The sequence below is a fragment of the Crinia signifera genome, chromosome 1 (assembly GCF_055691185.1).
Source record: "Crinia signifera chromosome 1, ASM5569118v1, whole genome shotgun sequence".
Classification (NCBI taxonomy): Eukaryota; Metazoa; Chordata; class Amphibia; order Anura; family Myobatrachidae; genus Crinia; species Crinia signifera.
In genome coordinates this window covers 252,044,599-252,063,136 of record NC_139217.1, presented here as the reverse complement: position 1 = coordinate 252,063,136, position 18,538 = coordinate 252,044,599, and the positions used below count along the sequence as shown (strand labels likewise).

General features: G+C 42.6%; 1 protein-coding gene across 3 annotated transcripts in view; it reads left to right on the top strand.

Moving 5' to 3' along the window:
- The first annotated feature begins 8,454 nt into the window (after positions 1 to 8,454).
- HOPX (HOP homeobox) overlaps positions 8,455 to 18,538 on the top strand; it is a 57,790-nt gene continuing 47,706 nt past the window's right edge. The window contains exon 1 of one of the 3 annotated variants that reach the window (XM_083180123.1): positions 8,455 to 8,885. The gene's annotated coding sequence lies outside the window, so the exon portion shown is untranslated. The remainder of the gene's footprint in view (positions 8,886 to 18,538) is intronic. The other 2 variants (XM_083180120.1, XM_083180118.1) reach the window with 2 other exon arrangements.

Below are 18,538 nucleotides of genomic sequence, written 5' to 3'. Positions count from 1 at the left end.
GAGTCCTGCCATGCACCCAACTGGTATTTTTTGGTCACATGTGAGGCATTGCCATACTCGGGAGAAATTGGTGCACAGATTTTGGGGTGCTTTTTCTCCTTCATACCTTATGAAAATGAAAAATTTTGAGCCAGAACTGCATTTTTGTGTAAAAAAATGTAATTTTTTCATTTGCACAGCCCAGTTGTATCAAAATTGGTGAAACCCCTGGGGGTTAGAAATGTACACTATACCCCTAGATGAATTCCCTGAGGGGTGTAGTTTGCAAAATGGGGTCACTTGTGGGGGGCTTCCACTGTATTGGTGCTTTGGGGGTCTTAGCACCCACCAAAATTCCACCAGAATCTGAGCTGCAAAATACAAAAATCACTCCTTCCCTTCTGAGTCCTGCCATGCACCCAAATGGTATTTTTTGGTCACATGTGAGGCATTGCCGTACTCGGGAGAAATTGGGGCACAGATTTTGGGGTGCTTTTTTCTCCTTCATACCTTATGAAAATGAAAATTTTTGAGCCAGAACTGCATTTTTGTGTAAAAAATTTAATTTTTCATTTTCACTGCCCAGTTGTACCACAATTGGTGAAACCCCGGGGGGTTTGAAATGTACACTATACCCCTAGATGAATTCCCTGAGGGGTGTAGTTTGCAAAATGGGGTCACTTGTGGGGGGCTTCCACTGTATTGGTGCTTTGGGGGTCTTGCTAATGCGACATAGCACCCACCAAAATTCCACCAGAATCTGAGCTGCAAAATACAAAAATCACTCCTTCCCTTCTGAGTCCTGCCATGCACCCAACTGGTATTTTTTGGTCACATGTGAGGCATTGCCATACTCGGGAGAAATTGGTGCACAGATTTTGGGGTGCTTTTTCTCCTTCATACCTTATGAAAATGAAAAATTTTGAGCCAGAACTGCATTTTTGTGTAAAAAAATGTAATTTTTCATTTGCACAGCCCAGTTGTATCAAAATTGGTGAAACCCCTGGGGGTTTGAAATGTACACTATACCCCTAGATGAATTCCCTGAGGGGTGTAGTTTGCAAAATGGGGTCACTTGTGGGGGGCTTCCACTGTATTGATGCTTTGGGGGTCTTGCTAATGCGACATAGCACCCTCCAAAATTCCACCAGAATCTGAGCTGCAAAATACAAAAATCACTCCTTCCCTTCTGAGTCCTGCCATGCACCCAAATGGTATTTTTTGGTCACATGTGAGGCATTGCCGTACTCGGGAGAAATTGGGGCACAGATTTTGGGGTGCTTTTTCTCCTTCATACCTTATGAAAATGAAAAATTTTGAGCCAGAACTGCATTTTTGTGTAAAAAATTTAATTTTTCATTTTCACTGCCCAGTTGTACCACAATTGGTGAAACCCCGGGGGGTTTGAAATGTACATTATACCCCTAGATGAATTCCCTGAGGGGTGTAGTTTGCAAAATGGGGTCACTTGTGGGGGGGTTCCTAACTTTTAGCATCTTATGGTACCTAGAAACCTACATGGTGCCTAAAAAATAATCTCATAAAATGGAGGCTCCAAAATCAAGTAGGTGCTCCTTCTATTATGAAGCCTGTGGTTTGGTCAACGTGCACACTAGGGCCACATATAGGATATTTATGAAAACAAAAGAATTGGGGGAATCAATTTTTAGTCACATTTCTCTAGTAAAATCTACTGTGTTCCTTAGAAAAATGTATTAAAATTGCAAATCTGCAAAAAAAATGAAATTTTGAAATTTCACCTACACTTTGTTTTAATTCCTGTGAAACACCTAAAGGGTTAACAAACTTCCAAAATGCTGTTTTGAATACTGTGAGGGGTGCAGTTTTTGAAATGGCATCATTTATGGGGGTGTCTCACATACAAGTCCCTCAAAGTCACATCAGAACTGAACTGGTCCCTAAAAAAATCAGTGTTTGAAATTTTCTTGAAAATTTGAGAATTTGCTATTCATATTTTAAGCCTCCTAGTGTCCAAAAAAATTAAAAGGAGGTTGAAATAATGATGGCAACATAAAGTAGACATATGGTCTATGTTAGTTAATAACTATTTTGAGTGGTATGATTATTTGTCTCACAAGCAGAAAATTTAACATTTTGCAAAATTGCTAAATTTTCCATTTTTTTACGACATTTTGGTATTTTTCACAAAAAAACACAGACTGTATCGACCCAAATTTACCACTAACTTGAAGTACAATGTGTCACGAAAAAACAATCTCAAAATCACTGGGATAAGTAAAAGCAAAAAAAAGTTATCCCCACTTAAGTGATACCTGTCAGATTTGAAAAAAAGGGCTCTGTCAGGAAGGCAAAAACAGGCTGCGGCGGGAAGGGGTTAATAGTTTCTCCTTTAGCTTCCCACTAGGGATGGGGCTGCTAAGAAGCTTGGGGGCTTCTGGGTGATGTAGTTCTCCCAACTACTGCCTCTAGGGGGAATAACAGAGGAGGAGGAGGGGCATTAGGTCACACTAACGCTTCTGCAGGAGGCCAGACACTTGACAGTAGAGGAAATGACACCACTGCAAAAGATCATTAATTATTATTTAAGCTAATTGGAAACTTCTAATTGCTTCATTTATCTTTAGTTTTTGCCACAGCAAGTTCCGTGTCTTTTTTTTCTCTTTTTTTTTTTAGATGCTGTAATTGAATAGTAAATCCTGCAGCTGTGGGGAAAAAATAGACCAGTATAGGGTGTGGGGGGTGGCATCAGTGTGCACCCATGGGAACGCCCAGCATTTCATGGGCGTCCCCATGAAAACGCTGGGCATTCCCATGTAAATGGACCTGTGACATGGGTGCTGAGGGCAGGCAGCTGATGTCAGCTAAACATCCACTCGCAGCTTTGCTTGTGGGCCAGAATAAGGCCCTAAATGTAATCGCCTCTGAGTTGCCAAAGGTTCAGTATTTTCTGTGAATCTGCCTGTTTTTTTTATTGTTTTTTTTTTTTTTTTGTTAAAGCAGAAATCATTTACAAGGCAAAACCTTGTAAATGATTGCTGCTTTAAAAAATGGTCCAACTCACACAAACCCAGAAACTTCGGCAACTTCAAGTTATTACATTTAGCCCTTAGAGTGCTGCAAAAGCTGGGCCATGGCTGTAATAACTGCTTCTTTAAGGGGCACCAATTAATATCCAGACAGAAAGAAATCATGTCAGAGATTTATTTTGTCCATTGGACGTAGAAGGAGCTTTATTTAGTAATATCAAATAATGCAGTTTCTCTTTTTCACGTGACTTTCTCAAAAAGTAAAGTCACGTGAATGCGATGAAGGACTAAAGGCCCATACACACTGGGTGACTTTGAGCTGAAAGCCGCTCAAAACAGCCTGTTTGAGCAGCTTTCAGGTCAAAGCCGCCCAGTGTGTATGGCCCGGCGATGAGCGGTGAGCACTGCTGCGCGCTCCCGCATCATTGACGGGAAAGCCATTCATCTGCTGGTATTATCAGCAGATGAGCGGCGTTGAGGACGGCGTTGCATAGCTCTGTGCTATGCAACACCGCTCTCCCCCCTCAGTCGGCGTCGGGCAGGGGGAAAGCCGCTCAGTGTGTATGCACTGAGCGGCTTTCCCTGCAGCGGTGATTGACATCATCGCTGTCTATACACGCTGGGCATAGTCGCCCAGTGTGTAACTATGGACCCCATCTTGTGGGACTCATATTACCTGCTGCAAGTTTGCTTGTCCGGAGAGGTTCTTCAAAGCAAGCAACCTCAAGTCCCCAAGTATTATAAATTACTTTAGGCATTGGTCTTCAGCAACATTACTTTATACAGACCTACTGGTAATGATGATCCACACCTGCAATTACTAATGTAAAACACAGCATTAGCAATTAAATAAAATGTAATATATATTTTTTTTATATAGTTCAGATGGGTCCCGGCACTCATTACAGGAGAATACAACAACTCTGGTGCCACTCATTCCTCACCGGAATATGTAAGTAATACAGGTAGAGGGCACTCGTGAAAAATTCTTAATCTGCACGGCGGCAGATAATGGTAATGAAGATAGAAGACACAAGTAGTTGTGAGTCAACGTTTCGGGCACATAGCCCTTTATCAAGAAATGTCTTGATATAAATCTTACGAGTGCCCTCTACCTGTATTACTTATATTTATATATATATATATATATATATATATATATATATATATATAATACTTGCAAAGAGAAGTAGGCACTCACCAGCACTGAGAATTGTGCAAATAGCAGACAAAGTTTTATTTTCAATTCATCAGGACATCAATATGGTCAAATAGCAGACAAAGTTTTATTTTCAATTCATCAGGACATCAATATGGTCATTTGACCATATTGATGTCCTGATGAATTGAAAATAAAACTTTGTCTGCTATTTGCACAATTCTCAGTGCTGGTGAGTGCCTACTTCTCTTTGCAAGTATTATTATTGGGATGGACAATCCTTTAAAGTGGAGCACCACCCTGTATCTTCATTAAATGGACTGAGTGCGGTGCCTCCTCCAGTGTGTATATATATATATATATATATATATATATATATATAGCTTGCACTCATTACATCTTGACTCAATCTTATACACTAGTTTAGCTTATACCAAGGAAATGACACAATCAATGTACAGTAGCTCAACATTTTCACTTATCTGCCTATTTAATATACTGTATGCCTCTCTTGAGTATCTAGTATAATATATGTTGTTTTACTTTATTGGTTGTATGTGTGTTTTTATGTATTACATTTTGGCTTAGCAGAACTATCAGGTTTTTATTTCAGCCATGCAATTGTTGTTGTACTATGTTTATATGATCCAGTTGTATCCATGCTTCCCTTCTTCCCCCACTGTCTCTGCTGCTCCGATGACTGCTGTGGTCTCCTCCACATATCTCGCTGCTCTGCTGCTGTCCTTGGCAAGTTGGCTTCTTTAGAACAGGTAAGAATAAAAATAAAATATCACTGAAAGTAAGGTACTTTATTTGTCTGTTTGTTTATTTATGAAAGTGTTTTTATTTTGTCCTTGGCAACTACACTGAAGGGCCAAAAGTCATGGAATAGCATTATCTTAATGCAATAGCAGGTGGCAACACCATACGGTGACATCTTTGAAATGACCAAACCTGCATCAGTTGTAATCTGAGTCAATTTGAACACTGGTTAGGTTGCTCATAGCAATTATCGGAATTTAAAATGGATGTGATAGTGGGTGCCCGATGGACAGTGCATTGCATTTCTCAAGTTGTATTGACATTCAACATTCCTAAATCGAATTTGGTACCTGCTCCGAACAACTACTACTTACCTGCAGTGTATTGTGTCTTCGCTGCCACTGCATCATTGATACAATAAGGAAAGGATGATAAAACTTACTGCGTAGAAGAGGACAGCCAACTCTTCGCCAGGTGATATCAGCCAATATATATATAATATATATGGAAATATACCAAGGATACAAAAAAAAGAAAAGAAAGAGTGGCAACCTGCTGTTAGAATTCTTTCGTCTTGCTTAATTAGTAAAAAAGTATGACTTATTACATGCAGTCTAAGGTGGATCTACTCTCTCCAACCAAAGATGTGTCCGTCAAATGAGATCCACGAATCAACATGCAGATAGAAGAGAGAGAAGAAATGTAAACAAAAATGTGTAGTACAGTTTAAGTCCAGCACTATAAATTAGGGGTATATTGGTTTGGACTCCTCTTCCACAGTGGATCCCTTCCATTGGTGGTGTCTAGGGCAAGTTTTTTTATGGGTTCACCTTGTGTCACCAAATACCATGAAGAAGCTCACATGTATGCTTGCTTACATGTGGAAGATGTTGGATGTGCACATAAAGGTATCTTTGATAAGAGGATAATACCTCAACAAAGGACAGCAATTCTCAAAAACACTCGTTATGATATTACAGATGCTCACATGTATGCCTAAATTAAAACGAATGGTGTTCCTTACATAAGGGTTTTTTTCAGCGGAAAAAAGTTTTCTGTCTCACAGCGATAAATCCGACACTTTTATTTATAAAAACATCAAGAAAGAGTGTGCAAAGACTAGGTGTTTACATACATGTCACGATTGCCTCTGCTGCTGGGAGAAAGAGTGGAAAAATGCCTGAGTAACTCAACAGCAAACAGAATAACCAAAATGTAGTCTTAGTCTTTTTGCACAGATAAAAAACAGCACTGCACCAACGCGCTTCGACTGGAGGGTCTTTAACAAGGTGGTGCTGATCCTAAACTGACTGAGTTTATATACCGCTTTCCTCCTCCTCACCCTTAATGAGGGTTAAAACAAGCGTGCTCACATACAATAAAAACCTCATAATCCATATATGTACAGTGTTCTTTTATATCAGGCAATTTGTTTAAACATATATATATATATATATATATACAAACACATTATAAATCATTGCAGAAAAGCTTTTTTTATGTTATATAAATATATGCTACACTTTTTATGACTTCCACCCGGAAGTCCTTATATGGGCATACAATTTGTGCTTTAAATGCTCCTCCATCTGTGTAACCTGCATACAGGTATAAATATATATAAGGACTTTTATACAATCCTAATTCCTGGGTATTTGAACTATGCAATGACGCTGATCGGCTTCCGTTTACGCAAACGGAAGCCGATCAGCGGCATTGCATAGTTCAAATACTATGACAGTACATATGTGATGAGCATCAACGCGATGGGTGGCAGAATGTACCGCCCGCCCACAGAGAGATTTGGGCTGGACAAGCAGTTCCGCAACTTAGTTCTCTGCCACCTGGCACACAGAGAGATTGGGGCGTGCCGCAAGGCCAGTTCCTTATGACTCGTGCCAAACCCCATAAGGTAAGGACTGTACGCCAGGGCTGTTTAAGAGCCCTGTCCATCTATGTTAGAGAGATCCTATTAATCAATGCATTTTTTTTATCATACAACACTACTGTATACCTAAAATATTAAGATTTTTTATTGTTTTTTTTTTACTTTTAGGTGTGTCAGTGTGGGGGTGGGATGATAAGGTAATTTATATGGAAGCAGCTAAAATTACATCATTTACTTTCTACATGAGTACACCCTCTACCTGCCTATAAGTACATATCATTACATCACTAAGATCTACTAAAATACAACTCGGATGTGATAATTGAGATAATTGTACATGGACAAAGACAGTTTGTGTGTATTTCTGATACTTCGTCACATCTTAAATTACTACTTATAAGCTGGTACCAAGTTTTTAATCCTGCATGGTCCCCTATCATTTAATGTTGACATTCACCTTCATAACTATCTTTTTGTAAAAAAATAAATAAATCACTATTTAATAAATATTGGTAAATGTCATGTGCTTTCGATAAGGATGACATAAGTCCGAAAATTCACAGTGGCTTCCCGATAATCGCAATCCCGACATGGGCTTGGTAAGTATACTTTCCTTATCCCCTGTTCCCCCTAACCCTCTTTACCAGATGCCTATACCTCCCCCCCTTTCATGTTAGTGCCCAACCCTCCTCCCTCATAGCCTAACTCTAACACTCCCCATTTAGTGCCAAACACTAAACCTCCATCCCATTGCCTAAACCAAAGGCATATGTTCATTCCAAATCCATGGTGGCAAGTTTGAGTCTTGCCATTTACCCGCCATGGGAAAAAAAATTGTGTGTCCAGTATCTGCCATGCTCTTGGCAGAGGATGGACCATGGCTGGGCTCCAGCAACAAAGGAAAAGGAGACTATGGGTAAGGACCTGCTATGAAGCAGAATCAGCAGTCACAGGCAGATGCATCGACTCTAAGCTCCAGGGACTGGATAATGAATCAAGCAGGTGTTTAATTGGGCTGGGCTCACATTCATTGAAACAACGACAAGTAAACGGTCAATTGCTGCAATGCAGACTCAGTAGTACCAACCGGGATCAAAACTGTCCCCTATTGCAGCTCTTAGCTCTGCTCTATGAGGACTCCTTTGATTGGAAATTTACCATGCTTGATCCTTGAAGTTAACGCCATATTTATGTGGCAATAACAATTGCAGGCTATTGACCATAGTCCCCAAAAAGTACCTACCTGGAACTCTACTCGTACATGTGTAAATATATAAGACTAAACTTGTCCATTCACTTCGCTGTTCTGCAGGCAGTCAAAGGCTAAATACTGTTTATTTTTGTGGATAATTAGTAAACAATCGCTAAGCTTCTACATAAATTCCTGTCAGCGTTTATTAGTATGGGGGAACAGTATGTCTCCAGCATCGGACACTGAACTTGCTATCTCAGACTCCTCTCTGCTGCACATTCCATTCTTTACATAGAATGAAAACCCAGCTAAGACACAGTGACAATTTAGACGCATGATTGGCTTAGCCAAACAATGGATGAAAAGAAAAGCTCAGGCTGCTACATGAGCTCATCAGTTGAACGCACGCCACTTAACACCACTTATAAGCACATTCTGTCACTTAAGTGAAAAAAGATTTTCGCAGCTCCTTCATAGCTTACATAACCTTCAATAGGCGTGTGCTGTGTGTGAAATATGAAACACCCATTGAGCAGCGTATGGAAAACTAAGGCTGTGACAGAAACAACAGCTCCATAGAAACTTGCAGTGTCTGTCAGTGGAAGCGGCAGTGTCTGATCCCTCAGCTGACAAGTGATATCGGAACAGCAAGCATCTCAATTGGCTGGGCCTGTACTGCAGGTTTTTCAGGTAATTGTGTTTGCTCACTTATAACACAACAACGTGCGACAAACAAGTAGGCGTCATCCCACAACACGGCACAACAGCTAAATAGCCTATTAGTATGCTGATGCTCTTCATGTGCTGAAGACAAGCTGTCTGAGTGTGATCTTTTCCAAGCAACGTCTTCACTTATTGTGTGAGTAAATAATTGCTTTCTATCCTGGAACAAATAAGGTAAGTTGTAGAATTGTTGGAGGGAAGTGTTAAATGCTAAGGGGTTGATTCTGAGTTGGGAGTAGAGAATGGAAACGCAAGTAACTTTGCAACTTGTCAAAACCACGTTGCACTGCAGGTGAGAGAGACCTAAATGTGCAGGGAGATTTCAATTTGGGAGGGCTTTAATATAAGGGGTCTATTTACTAAGACTTGGATGGAGATAAAGGGGGAAATTTACTAAAGGAAATTTGTAAAAAAAATAGGTGTATTTGTATCCAGAAATACACTCCTTTTTGACATTTACTATCCCGAAAATACGGCAATTCGTATTCGTATTGATGTGCTATCAATACGAATACGAATTGCCATATTTTCGGGATAGTACATGTCAAAAATAAGTGTATTTCTGGATACAAATACACCTATTTTTTACAAATTTCCTTTAGTAAATTTCCCCCAAAGTACCAAGTATACAGCTCCTAACTGGCATGTTACAGACTGTGTTTGAAAAATGACAGGAGGTACAGATGGAGCAGGCTCCATCTTTGGCCGGCGCTCGCCAGATGCCTTTCACTGGCGAGCGCCGGCGATAGAGACTAGGTCGCGCGTGTGTACCATGCTCCGTTGCCACGGGGCGCGCGTGCGTCTCATGCGTGAGCGCCCCTGGTGGTAGCCGGCCACTAGCGGTGGATGGCGGTAGAATCGCCAGACCCTGCAAAGATGTAGCCTGCTCCATCTGTAATTGGCTGGTATGATTCCTAAATAACAATGTACATGCAAATGCAGCGCTTGCGCCTCTTGCACTGCATCATGGTTTATCGCCAGGTGTAATGTTACTTGTTTTCTTTTGCATATCTGCCAATTTATTGGGTTAATCCATTTGTGTGCAAGTCCCTCACACCCGCGAGACACTTTTGCGGCAGCCAGAACTTGCCCAATATGTGCTCACAGCCCCATACAACTGTAAGCAATTTTGTGCAAATTTGGGCAGAAATCAGGACGTGGGGGGTGCAATTTCGGGTAAAGTTGCTGGCACTGAAACAATGTGACAGTGGCAACTTGCACCCACTGTATATAATTCCATTGACCCCACAGAATCAGCCACAATATGTGTAACATGCAATCACATTTGAAAACAATATCTTTCTTTATTTTTTTTCCTTCTCATTCCTGAAACTGCCGTGGGAATTGCGTATCATATGACCATTGTTATCTGTTGGGTAATGAGTCTACTGAGTGTGTGTTTAAGTATAACACAAGTCAAAAAGTTTTGCAATCTGGCATGTTGTGGCCAAAGGACCACTTGTTAGTACAGTCATTTAGGTATACTGTATTTATTTTTAATGTAATTCTAGAAAATGTAATATGCAGCATATTATCCTGACTCTTACCCCACGCTGCTCCTCTGTACATTAATCTCAATGTATGGATGCAAACAAGCATGTGTGTTCTGATTTCCCTCCCACAGTGTATGCATGTGAGTGGCAGGACCAGGCAAGCAGCACATCAGAAACAGATAAAGGACAGGGACATTTAATTAAAGAACCTTGGGGTGTTGCAGATTTGGATGATCTTCTGTTTGTGGAGCATATTTTTTGTGTGTTTTATATGCAAGTATGAGCAGACTAGAGCACACATTTCAGTGGCGTCTCCAGCAGACATTTACACTGATGTATAAAATTACAGTTATAGCACTGCACCTTGCCATGCTGGCCCATGTAATATATTGATAAAGTCAGTACGGATGGTGTAATGGTTAGCATTACTGCCTCACAGCGCTGAGTCGACCATGGCCCTAACTGTGCAGAGTTTGTATATTCTCTCCGTGCTTGCGTGGGTTTACTCCGATGTTATTAGGGTATAAAATACACTGGTAGGTCAATTGGCTTCCAACAAAAATTAACCCTAGAATGTCTGTGTCTGCATGTACAGTAAATGTGATAGGGAATAAACATTGTAAGCTCACAGGGACTGATGTGAATGTTCAAATATTCTCTGTAAAGCGCTGCAGAATATGTATGCGCTATATATGAAACTGTTAATAAATAAATAAGAGCTCTAAGGGAGGTATTCATTCTGTGCCAATATTTCCCGACAAAGGTAATATCACCACTCACCTATTCAATGCTGTCGTTAAGGGTGTCAGATCCGACTTTAAAAAAGTTGGATCTGTTATGTTGTATGCGGCCACAGATTGTCGAATTCACAGATTTTTTTCAGCAATCCGTTTTCACCGATCCGCACATTTTCCGACACTCAACAGCTGGAACATTGAATTCCGGCCATTGAGTTACATTCAGAAGAAACAAAAATGGCCCAGGATTCCGACTGTTGGGATGTTACCACAGTCGGAATCCCAGACTGAAGTTAAATACCCCCCTAAGCAGCAGAAATATGATAGGGGACTTATGAATGGATCAGGTAAGAGTAAATTCCATGTGTAACTCCCCCCCCTCCTTCTCCCTTCCCCAATGAAGACAGGATTTAATGTTAATATATTGTCAAATGAATTTTACTCAGTTCGAGATTTTATATTTAGGGAGAAGTTGCTGTGTGACTAAACAAGTGACCATTGATGGAGATGTATCAAACCTTGGAGAGATATGAGTACCAACCAATCAGCATCTGTTAATTTTTAAACACTGCCTGTAAACTGTCAGTTAGACATTGATTCAATGGTACTTTATCTCTCATCACTTTATTACTCTCCACAGTTTGATGCACCACCCTCCTTTGCATATAAACATATTTATAAGCGCTTTCCAAAATGTGCTCGTATATGGAATAGAAATGTTTGTGTATTTATAAACACAATAATGCATTATGCTCAATGTAAAAACATTGCTGTTTTCTTGGCTGAAAATAGAAAATAGTTTATGCATGAACTGGCAGGGGGGATGGGTGAGAGTTAGCATAGTCTTTTCTTAAAGGAAGTCTCCAGACCAAAACCCATAACTTACTTGTGCTACTATTACATCCAGTGTTCTCCTTAGTTTTGATGCGCTGTTCACCTGATATACAGGGTCTCTACAATCTGCAATATCCCCATGGACATATTCTGTACAGTATAGACTTGCTCATCTGTAGCTCATAAAGCATTGTATTTTTATATACATATTAAGCTACTACATACTAGACCAGTGGATCTCAAACCCGGTCCTCAGGACCCCACACAGGTCACATTTTAAAGGTCACCCAGCAGGAGCACTGTGCATCACCAACTGTCACATTTTAAAAATCCATAGGTTATCTAAAAATTATGAACTGTGTGGGGTCCTGAGGACTGAGTTTGAGAACCTGATCCAAATTTTAAATACAGATGGTCATATTAAACCAACTAAGCCCAGTATGGCTATCCATAAAACTTGGACTGTTGGGGAACAATGTACTAAAATGGGAGTTCTATTGAAGATGGGATGTTGCCCATAGCAACCAATCAGATTATATAAATTATCTTCTAGAACAGGAATGGGGAACCTTTGGCCCTCCAGCTGTTGTTGAACTACACATTCTAACATGCCCTGCTACAGTTTTGCTATTTGCCCATGATAAATCTGTTGCAAGGCATGTTGGGATGTGTAGTTCAGCAACAGCTGGAGGGCCGAAGCTTCCCCATTCCTGTTCTAGAAGATTCTAAATAAGTAGAATATGATTGGTTACCATGGGCAACCTTCCATCTTCAATAGAACTCCCATTTTAGTTAATTTAACCCTTAGTGTGCCTTAAAAACCAAGGTTGAAAAACACTGTCCTAGGGTGTGTGCATAGCAAAGGCATCTGTCAAAGGTGCAAGTATATCCTTGAGGGTGTTTGTACTTCCTCTTCCACAAGCTATAGTATATGAGAGATGCTGTGGACAAAAGTTACTGTTTATAAAGTTACAGTTAATATAAGTGAATCTATTCCATTGCTTGTTTATCCTGTAATGCTGGGCATACATCAAGGCGATTTGGTCCAATTTCGGCCGATTGCGACCAATCGGGCCGTTAAATCGGACCAAATCGCCTCTCCCTGACAGGTAGTCGGGTCCAATGCGCGGTCCCGTGAGCATCGGACCCGACTAGGTGGTCGGACCGGCTGGCCGTCCGACCACCCGTTCTGGGACGGGCGCTAAGCAGTGACGCATGCGATCCATCACAACGGACAGGGGCGGATTGGCCATTATGTCTACCGGGAAGATTCCCGGGAGGCCGATCATAGTGAGGCCGCCGCCGAAATACAGTACCCCCCGTGTAATTTTTAATTCAGCAGCAGCCCTGCTGCTGAATGAGTCCCAGCCTCCTCCCGCCCGCTTTCAAGAGTCGTCGCTGCCCCGCCCCCTCCTCTAGCAGCAGCGCGGTCTCGTGGGGATGTCAGGCTCAGCTGCAGCGCTGGCCGGGATTGTCAGCAGCGGTTCCGGGGATGTCAGCAACTCATCTACATCATGTGCTGGGGCCGGCCGTGGATATCAGCAGCAGCCAGCAGCACATCAACCCACCCACTCAGCGGTAAATACCGAAGGCTTTTTCAATGTTGCTGGGTGCCTCAGAGTGATTGCGAGGTATTAGATTTCCTTTCCTGCTGGACAAGAGATATACATATATGTATATATATATATGTGTATATATATATATATATATATATATATATATATATATGTATATATATATGTATATATATATGTATGTATATAATATATATGTATATATATATGTATGTATATATTTTATATGTATATATATATGTATGTATATATTATATATGTATATATATATATATATGTATGTATATATTATATATGTATATATATGTATGTATATATGTACATATGTATATATTATATATGTATATATATATATATATATATATATATATGTGTGTGTGTATATATATATATATATATATATATATATATATATATATATATATATATATATATATATATATATAGTCTCGCCCTCTCCAGCAACTGAAAGGCTTTAAGGGGCGGATTTATCAATATACAGCGATGCCGGCGTGATGACATCGCCGGGCATCGCATTGCGGTGTTGAATTATACCGCCTGGATGTATTATTACCAGGGCGCAGGGACAGGGCTCCGAAAGGAGCCCGTCCCTGCGAAGCCCTGACCCGGAATGCGCTGACCCCCGCCGACCCCTCTGACCACACTGCCCCGCTCAGCACTGCGATCCCGCAGCCATAGGCTATAATGGGTTATCGCCATATCAGAATGGCGATAGCCCAGGGGTGCGATACCAGGCTGCCCGATGTTGATACATCGGGCAGCTTCGCATCCCCCATACAAACCTATGGGGGATGCAGCCGGCAGCAGTGCAGGGGGGGATCGCAGCAGGGATGAGATATTCTTGCTGCGGTCCCCCTTTCATACATTTAGGGGATACTTAATATTTGCGATTAACCCCCGAAAACATCAGTTTTCGGGGATTTAACCGCAAATATTGCTTGATAAATGGGCCCCTAAAACAGATTCACAGACGAGGAGGGAAAATTAAACTTTTAAAGGTTAGTCTGTATAGATGTAACTTCTAACTCGATCCACCTGAAGATTATGCTCTTGTGTACACCGCGTAAGGATGGCCATCGACTATCAATGTTCCAAAAACATCGATGGTTGGGACCTAGTGCTCGATGTTTTGGGCATCGATAGTGGATGGTCGAATAGTTTTATGCCATCGATGGATGGCTTCCGATGATAAAAGTTGGGGGCACATGCGCACTGCGAGCGCAGCTTCATTGCATCCAGCTGCATCGCTGCAGGCGGCCCGCCCTGCCGAAAAAGAAAATGAAACTGGATTGATGGCTAAAGTTTCTTCTGCGCATGCGTGCGGATCCTGGCCGGGCATGCTGCCCGCAGCAACCCTTCCCGTTGCTCTGCGCGGCTAAGCAATGGCAGGAACTATCGATGGTGTGAGGTAGAATGGTTTATAGCCATCGATGGTTCCTGCTCTAGAAGCCATCGATGGGGGATGTGCCGATGGCCATCCCTACTACGTTATGAGCGCCGAGAGAACACTATGCTAACTATGACATTTGCTATTCCAGACAGGTCTGCTTTGTTTAATTTTTCTGTCTCGCTCTCCTATAATGTTCAGTTCCTAATTGTACACAGTTTAGTGATATCTAGGAGTATAAAGTGGCCGACCCATCAATAAAGTCACAAAGTTGGATAAGAAAAAAAAATCTCATTGTATGTATGAATGAGGCAGTCAGTGCGTGTATGTATAGTTGAATGAGAGTGACAGTGCTTGTATGAATGAGGCTGTCCCTGCATGTATTTATGTCTGTATCAGAGCGGCAGTACATGTATGCATGAATGAGAGTGGTGGTGTAAGCATGTATGTATGAATCAGAGCGGCAGTACATGTATGCATGAATGAGAGTGGCGGTGTAAGCATGTATGTATGAATCAGAGCGGCAGTACATGTATGCATGAATGAGAGTGGCGGTGTAAGTATGTATGAATCAGAGCAGCAGTACATGTATGCATGAATGTGAGTGGCGGTGTAAGTATGTATGTATGAATCAGAGCGGCAGTACCTGTATGCATGAATGAGGTGGCGGTTTAAGTATGTATGTATGAATCAGAGCGGCAGTGCAAATATGTATGAAGGAGTGCGGCAGTACATGTACGAATGAATGAGAGCATCAGTACATATTTGTATGATTGAGCATGGTAGTGTATGTATGTATGTATGAATGAGAGAGAGAGAGAGAGAGTCAGAATGTATGTCTGTATGAATGGGTCAGTGTATGTACAATATGAATGATAGGGGCAGTGCATGTATATATGAATGAGAGCGGTAGTGTATGTATGAATGAGAGATCGAGTGTATATATGTATGAATGAGAACGACAGTGCATGTATGTATGAATGAGAGCAGTAGTGTATGTATGTATGTATGTATGTATGTATAAGAGCGGCAGTGCATGTATGTATGCATGATAGGGGCAGTGCATGTATGTATGTATAAGAGCAACAGTGCATGTTTGTACGAATGAGAACAGCAGTGTATGTAGGAATGATAGGGGCAGTGCATGTGTGTATGAATGAGAATGGCAGTGCATGTATGTATGAATGATAGGGGCAGTGCATGTATGTATGAATGAGAATGGCAGTGCATGTATGTATGAATGATAGGGGCAGTGCATGTGTGTATGAATGAGAGCAGTAGTGTATGTATGTATGTTTAAATTCATGTATGTATGAATGAGAGCGGCAGTGCGTGTATGTATGAATGAGAGCAGTAGTGTATGTATGTATAAGAGCGACAGTGCATGTATGCATGAATGAGAATGGCAGTGCATGTATGTATGAATGAGAGCAGTAGTGTATGTATGTATGTATAAGAGCACAGTGCATGTGTGTATGAATGAGAGCAGCATTGTATGTATGAATGAGAATGGCAGTGCATGTATGAATGATAGGGATAGTGCATGTGTGTATGAATGAGAGCAGTAGTGTATGTATGTATAAGCTCATGTATGTATGAATGAAAGTGGCAGTGTATGTATGTATGAATGAGAACGGCAGTGCATGTATATATGAATGAGAGCAGTAGTGTATGTATGTAGAGAATGCCTATTAAGTGTAAGGGGGGCCCCTTGAAAATTTTGCCATGGGGTCCAAAAAGTGCTACTTATGCCCCTGATGACAGGTACCCCCACTGCCGCTAATGACTGGTACCTGCGGCTGCAGTGCTAAAGATAGGACACACTGCCACCTGCATTAATAACGGGTCTGCGCTTGTGACAGGTACTTACTGCCGTTGCTTATTAAGGAACCCCCGCTGCCGCCGGCGCTAATGACAGGGACCCGCTGTCGTTGCTGCACTGATTATGGGAGACACTGCCGTTGATGCTAATTACAGATACTCCAGCTTCCGAAAGCATTAGTGACAGGGGTACCCCGCATTGTGAGGGGAGGTAGAGAGGTTTGGTTCAGCACATGTATACCTCTGCTGGGCGTGTGTAGAGATACAGTGATGCCTGTTGCAGCCCCCCCCCCTCTCATAGGCTCCCAGGGTCTGCGCATGCTCGCGCCTTGCACATGTGCAGACTCCGACCATCAGGGATAGGGCCGAATTTGGATCCAAAATAACGTGTCTGAATCGACCCATCTTTTCACTCGGAAGGATTAGGAGACGCAAAGTAATTTATGTAACACCTGCATACTCTCCTTTCTCTACCACCCCCCTCTCCTCCTACTCTACCACTCCCTTCTCCTCCTCCTTTACCACCCCCTTCTCCTCCTACTCTACCACCCCCTTCTCATCCTCCTTTACCACCCCATCTCCTCATATCATCGCCACTCCCCCTACACCATCCCATCTCCCTACACCACACCTCTCCTCCTCTACCACCCCCCTTCTCCTCCTCTTCTAAACCCCCTCTCCTCTACCACCCCATGTATTCTCCTCTAACCCCTGTTTCCTCCCCTACACCCCCTCTCTACCCCTCTCCTATACAACCCCCTCTCCTCCTCTTTTACCATCTCCTCTCCTCTTTTACCACCCCCTCTCCTCCTCTAACCCCCGTCTCCTCCTCTACAACCCAGTCTCCTCCTCTAACAAGGAGATGCAGCCCTCTTTTACCAGCACCGTGGATCAGGAGGAGGCCTGTTGCTGTGGATGGCGGAGAGGAAGCCTGTCAGCGTGGATTGGACAGAGGAGGCCCAGCGCCAGGCATCACAAGAAAAAGCCCGGCACCGCAGATAGGAGGTTGAGGCTCTGCACCAGGGGACCGCAGACAAGAGGCCCGACGCTGAAGAGAGGTAAAGCTACCTGAGGTACACTCGCCACTTTGAGGGGGAGGAAGGATTAGGAGTAATTTTTTGTAACTTTCAAAGACCTGCCTGCTTCTGCTCTGCCTTCTCTACCACCCCCTTTCCTTCTCTACCTCTCTTTCTTTTTCCACCATTCTTACCCCCTCTCCATTACTTACCCCTCTCATGCACCCCCTCTCACTTTCTCTCTCTCTTCCTTTTCTCACTATCCCTCCTCTCTCTGACTTCCCCTCCCCCTATTATACCTGTGACTCATTTTCCCCTCACTCAGTCCCTCTGCCCCCTTCTCTCCTCCTTTCACCTACCCCCTCTTCTCTTGTAACCTCTCTCACCAAATCTCACTTACTCTCCTCTCTCATGCACCCTCTCGTTCTTTACATTCTCTCTGTCTTCCCTATCTCTCCCCTATTTTTATGTCTCTCACTTATTCTTTGTCTCTCACACCATCCCCGTCCCCTCTCTCCCGGCCTATTTCTCTCCCCCTCTCTCTCTTCCACTAACCTCTTCTCTCCCCTCCATCTCACTCTCCCCTCGCTCTCTGTGCCTCACTGACTCCTCTTCCCTCTCCCCATCTCCTGTACCTCTCACCCACTCTCACTCCCATCCCTCCGTCCACCTTACCTTCCCTAGCTCCCTATGTCTCTCCCTGTAGCCACCCTTTGCCAACTGTTCTGGGAACATGCATAAATACCCCCCCCCCTCTCCTCCCTTCCCTGTTATGGTGTCCCCCTGTAATTTTTTTCTGGAGCCACCCCTGAAGGCAATGTATCAGTGGCAGCAATGCCGCACAGGGCCCTGCTGATGGATGCGGCCCCACCTCCTCCCACCCCACCTCCTTCGCCCAATAAACTGCAGTAAATATTCGGCCCAGTGCTGCTGGTTGTGGCGCC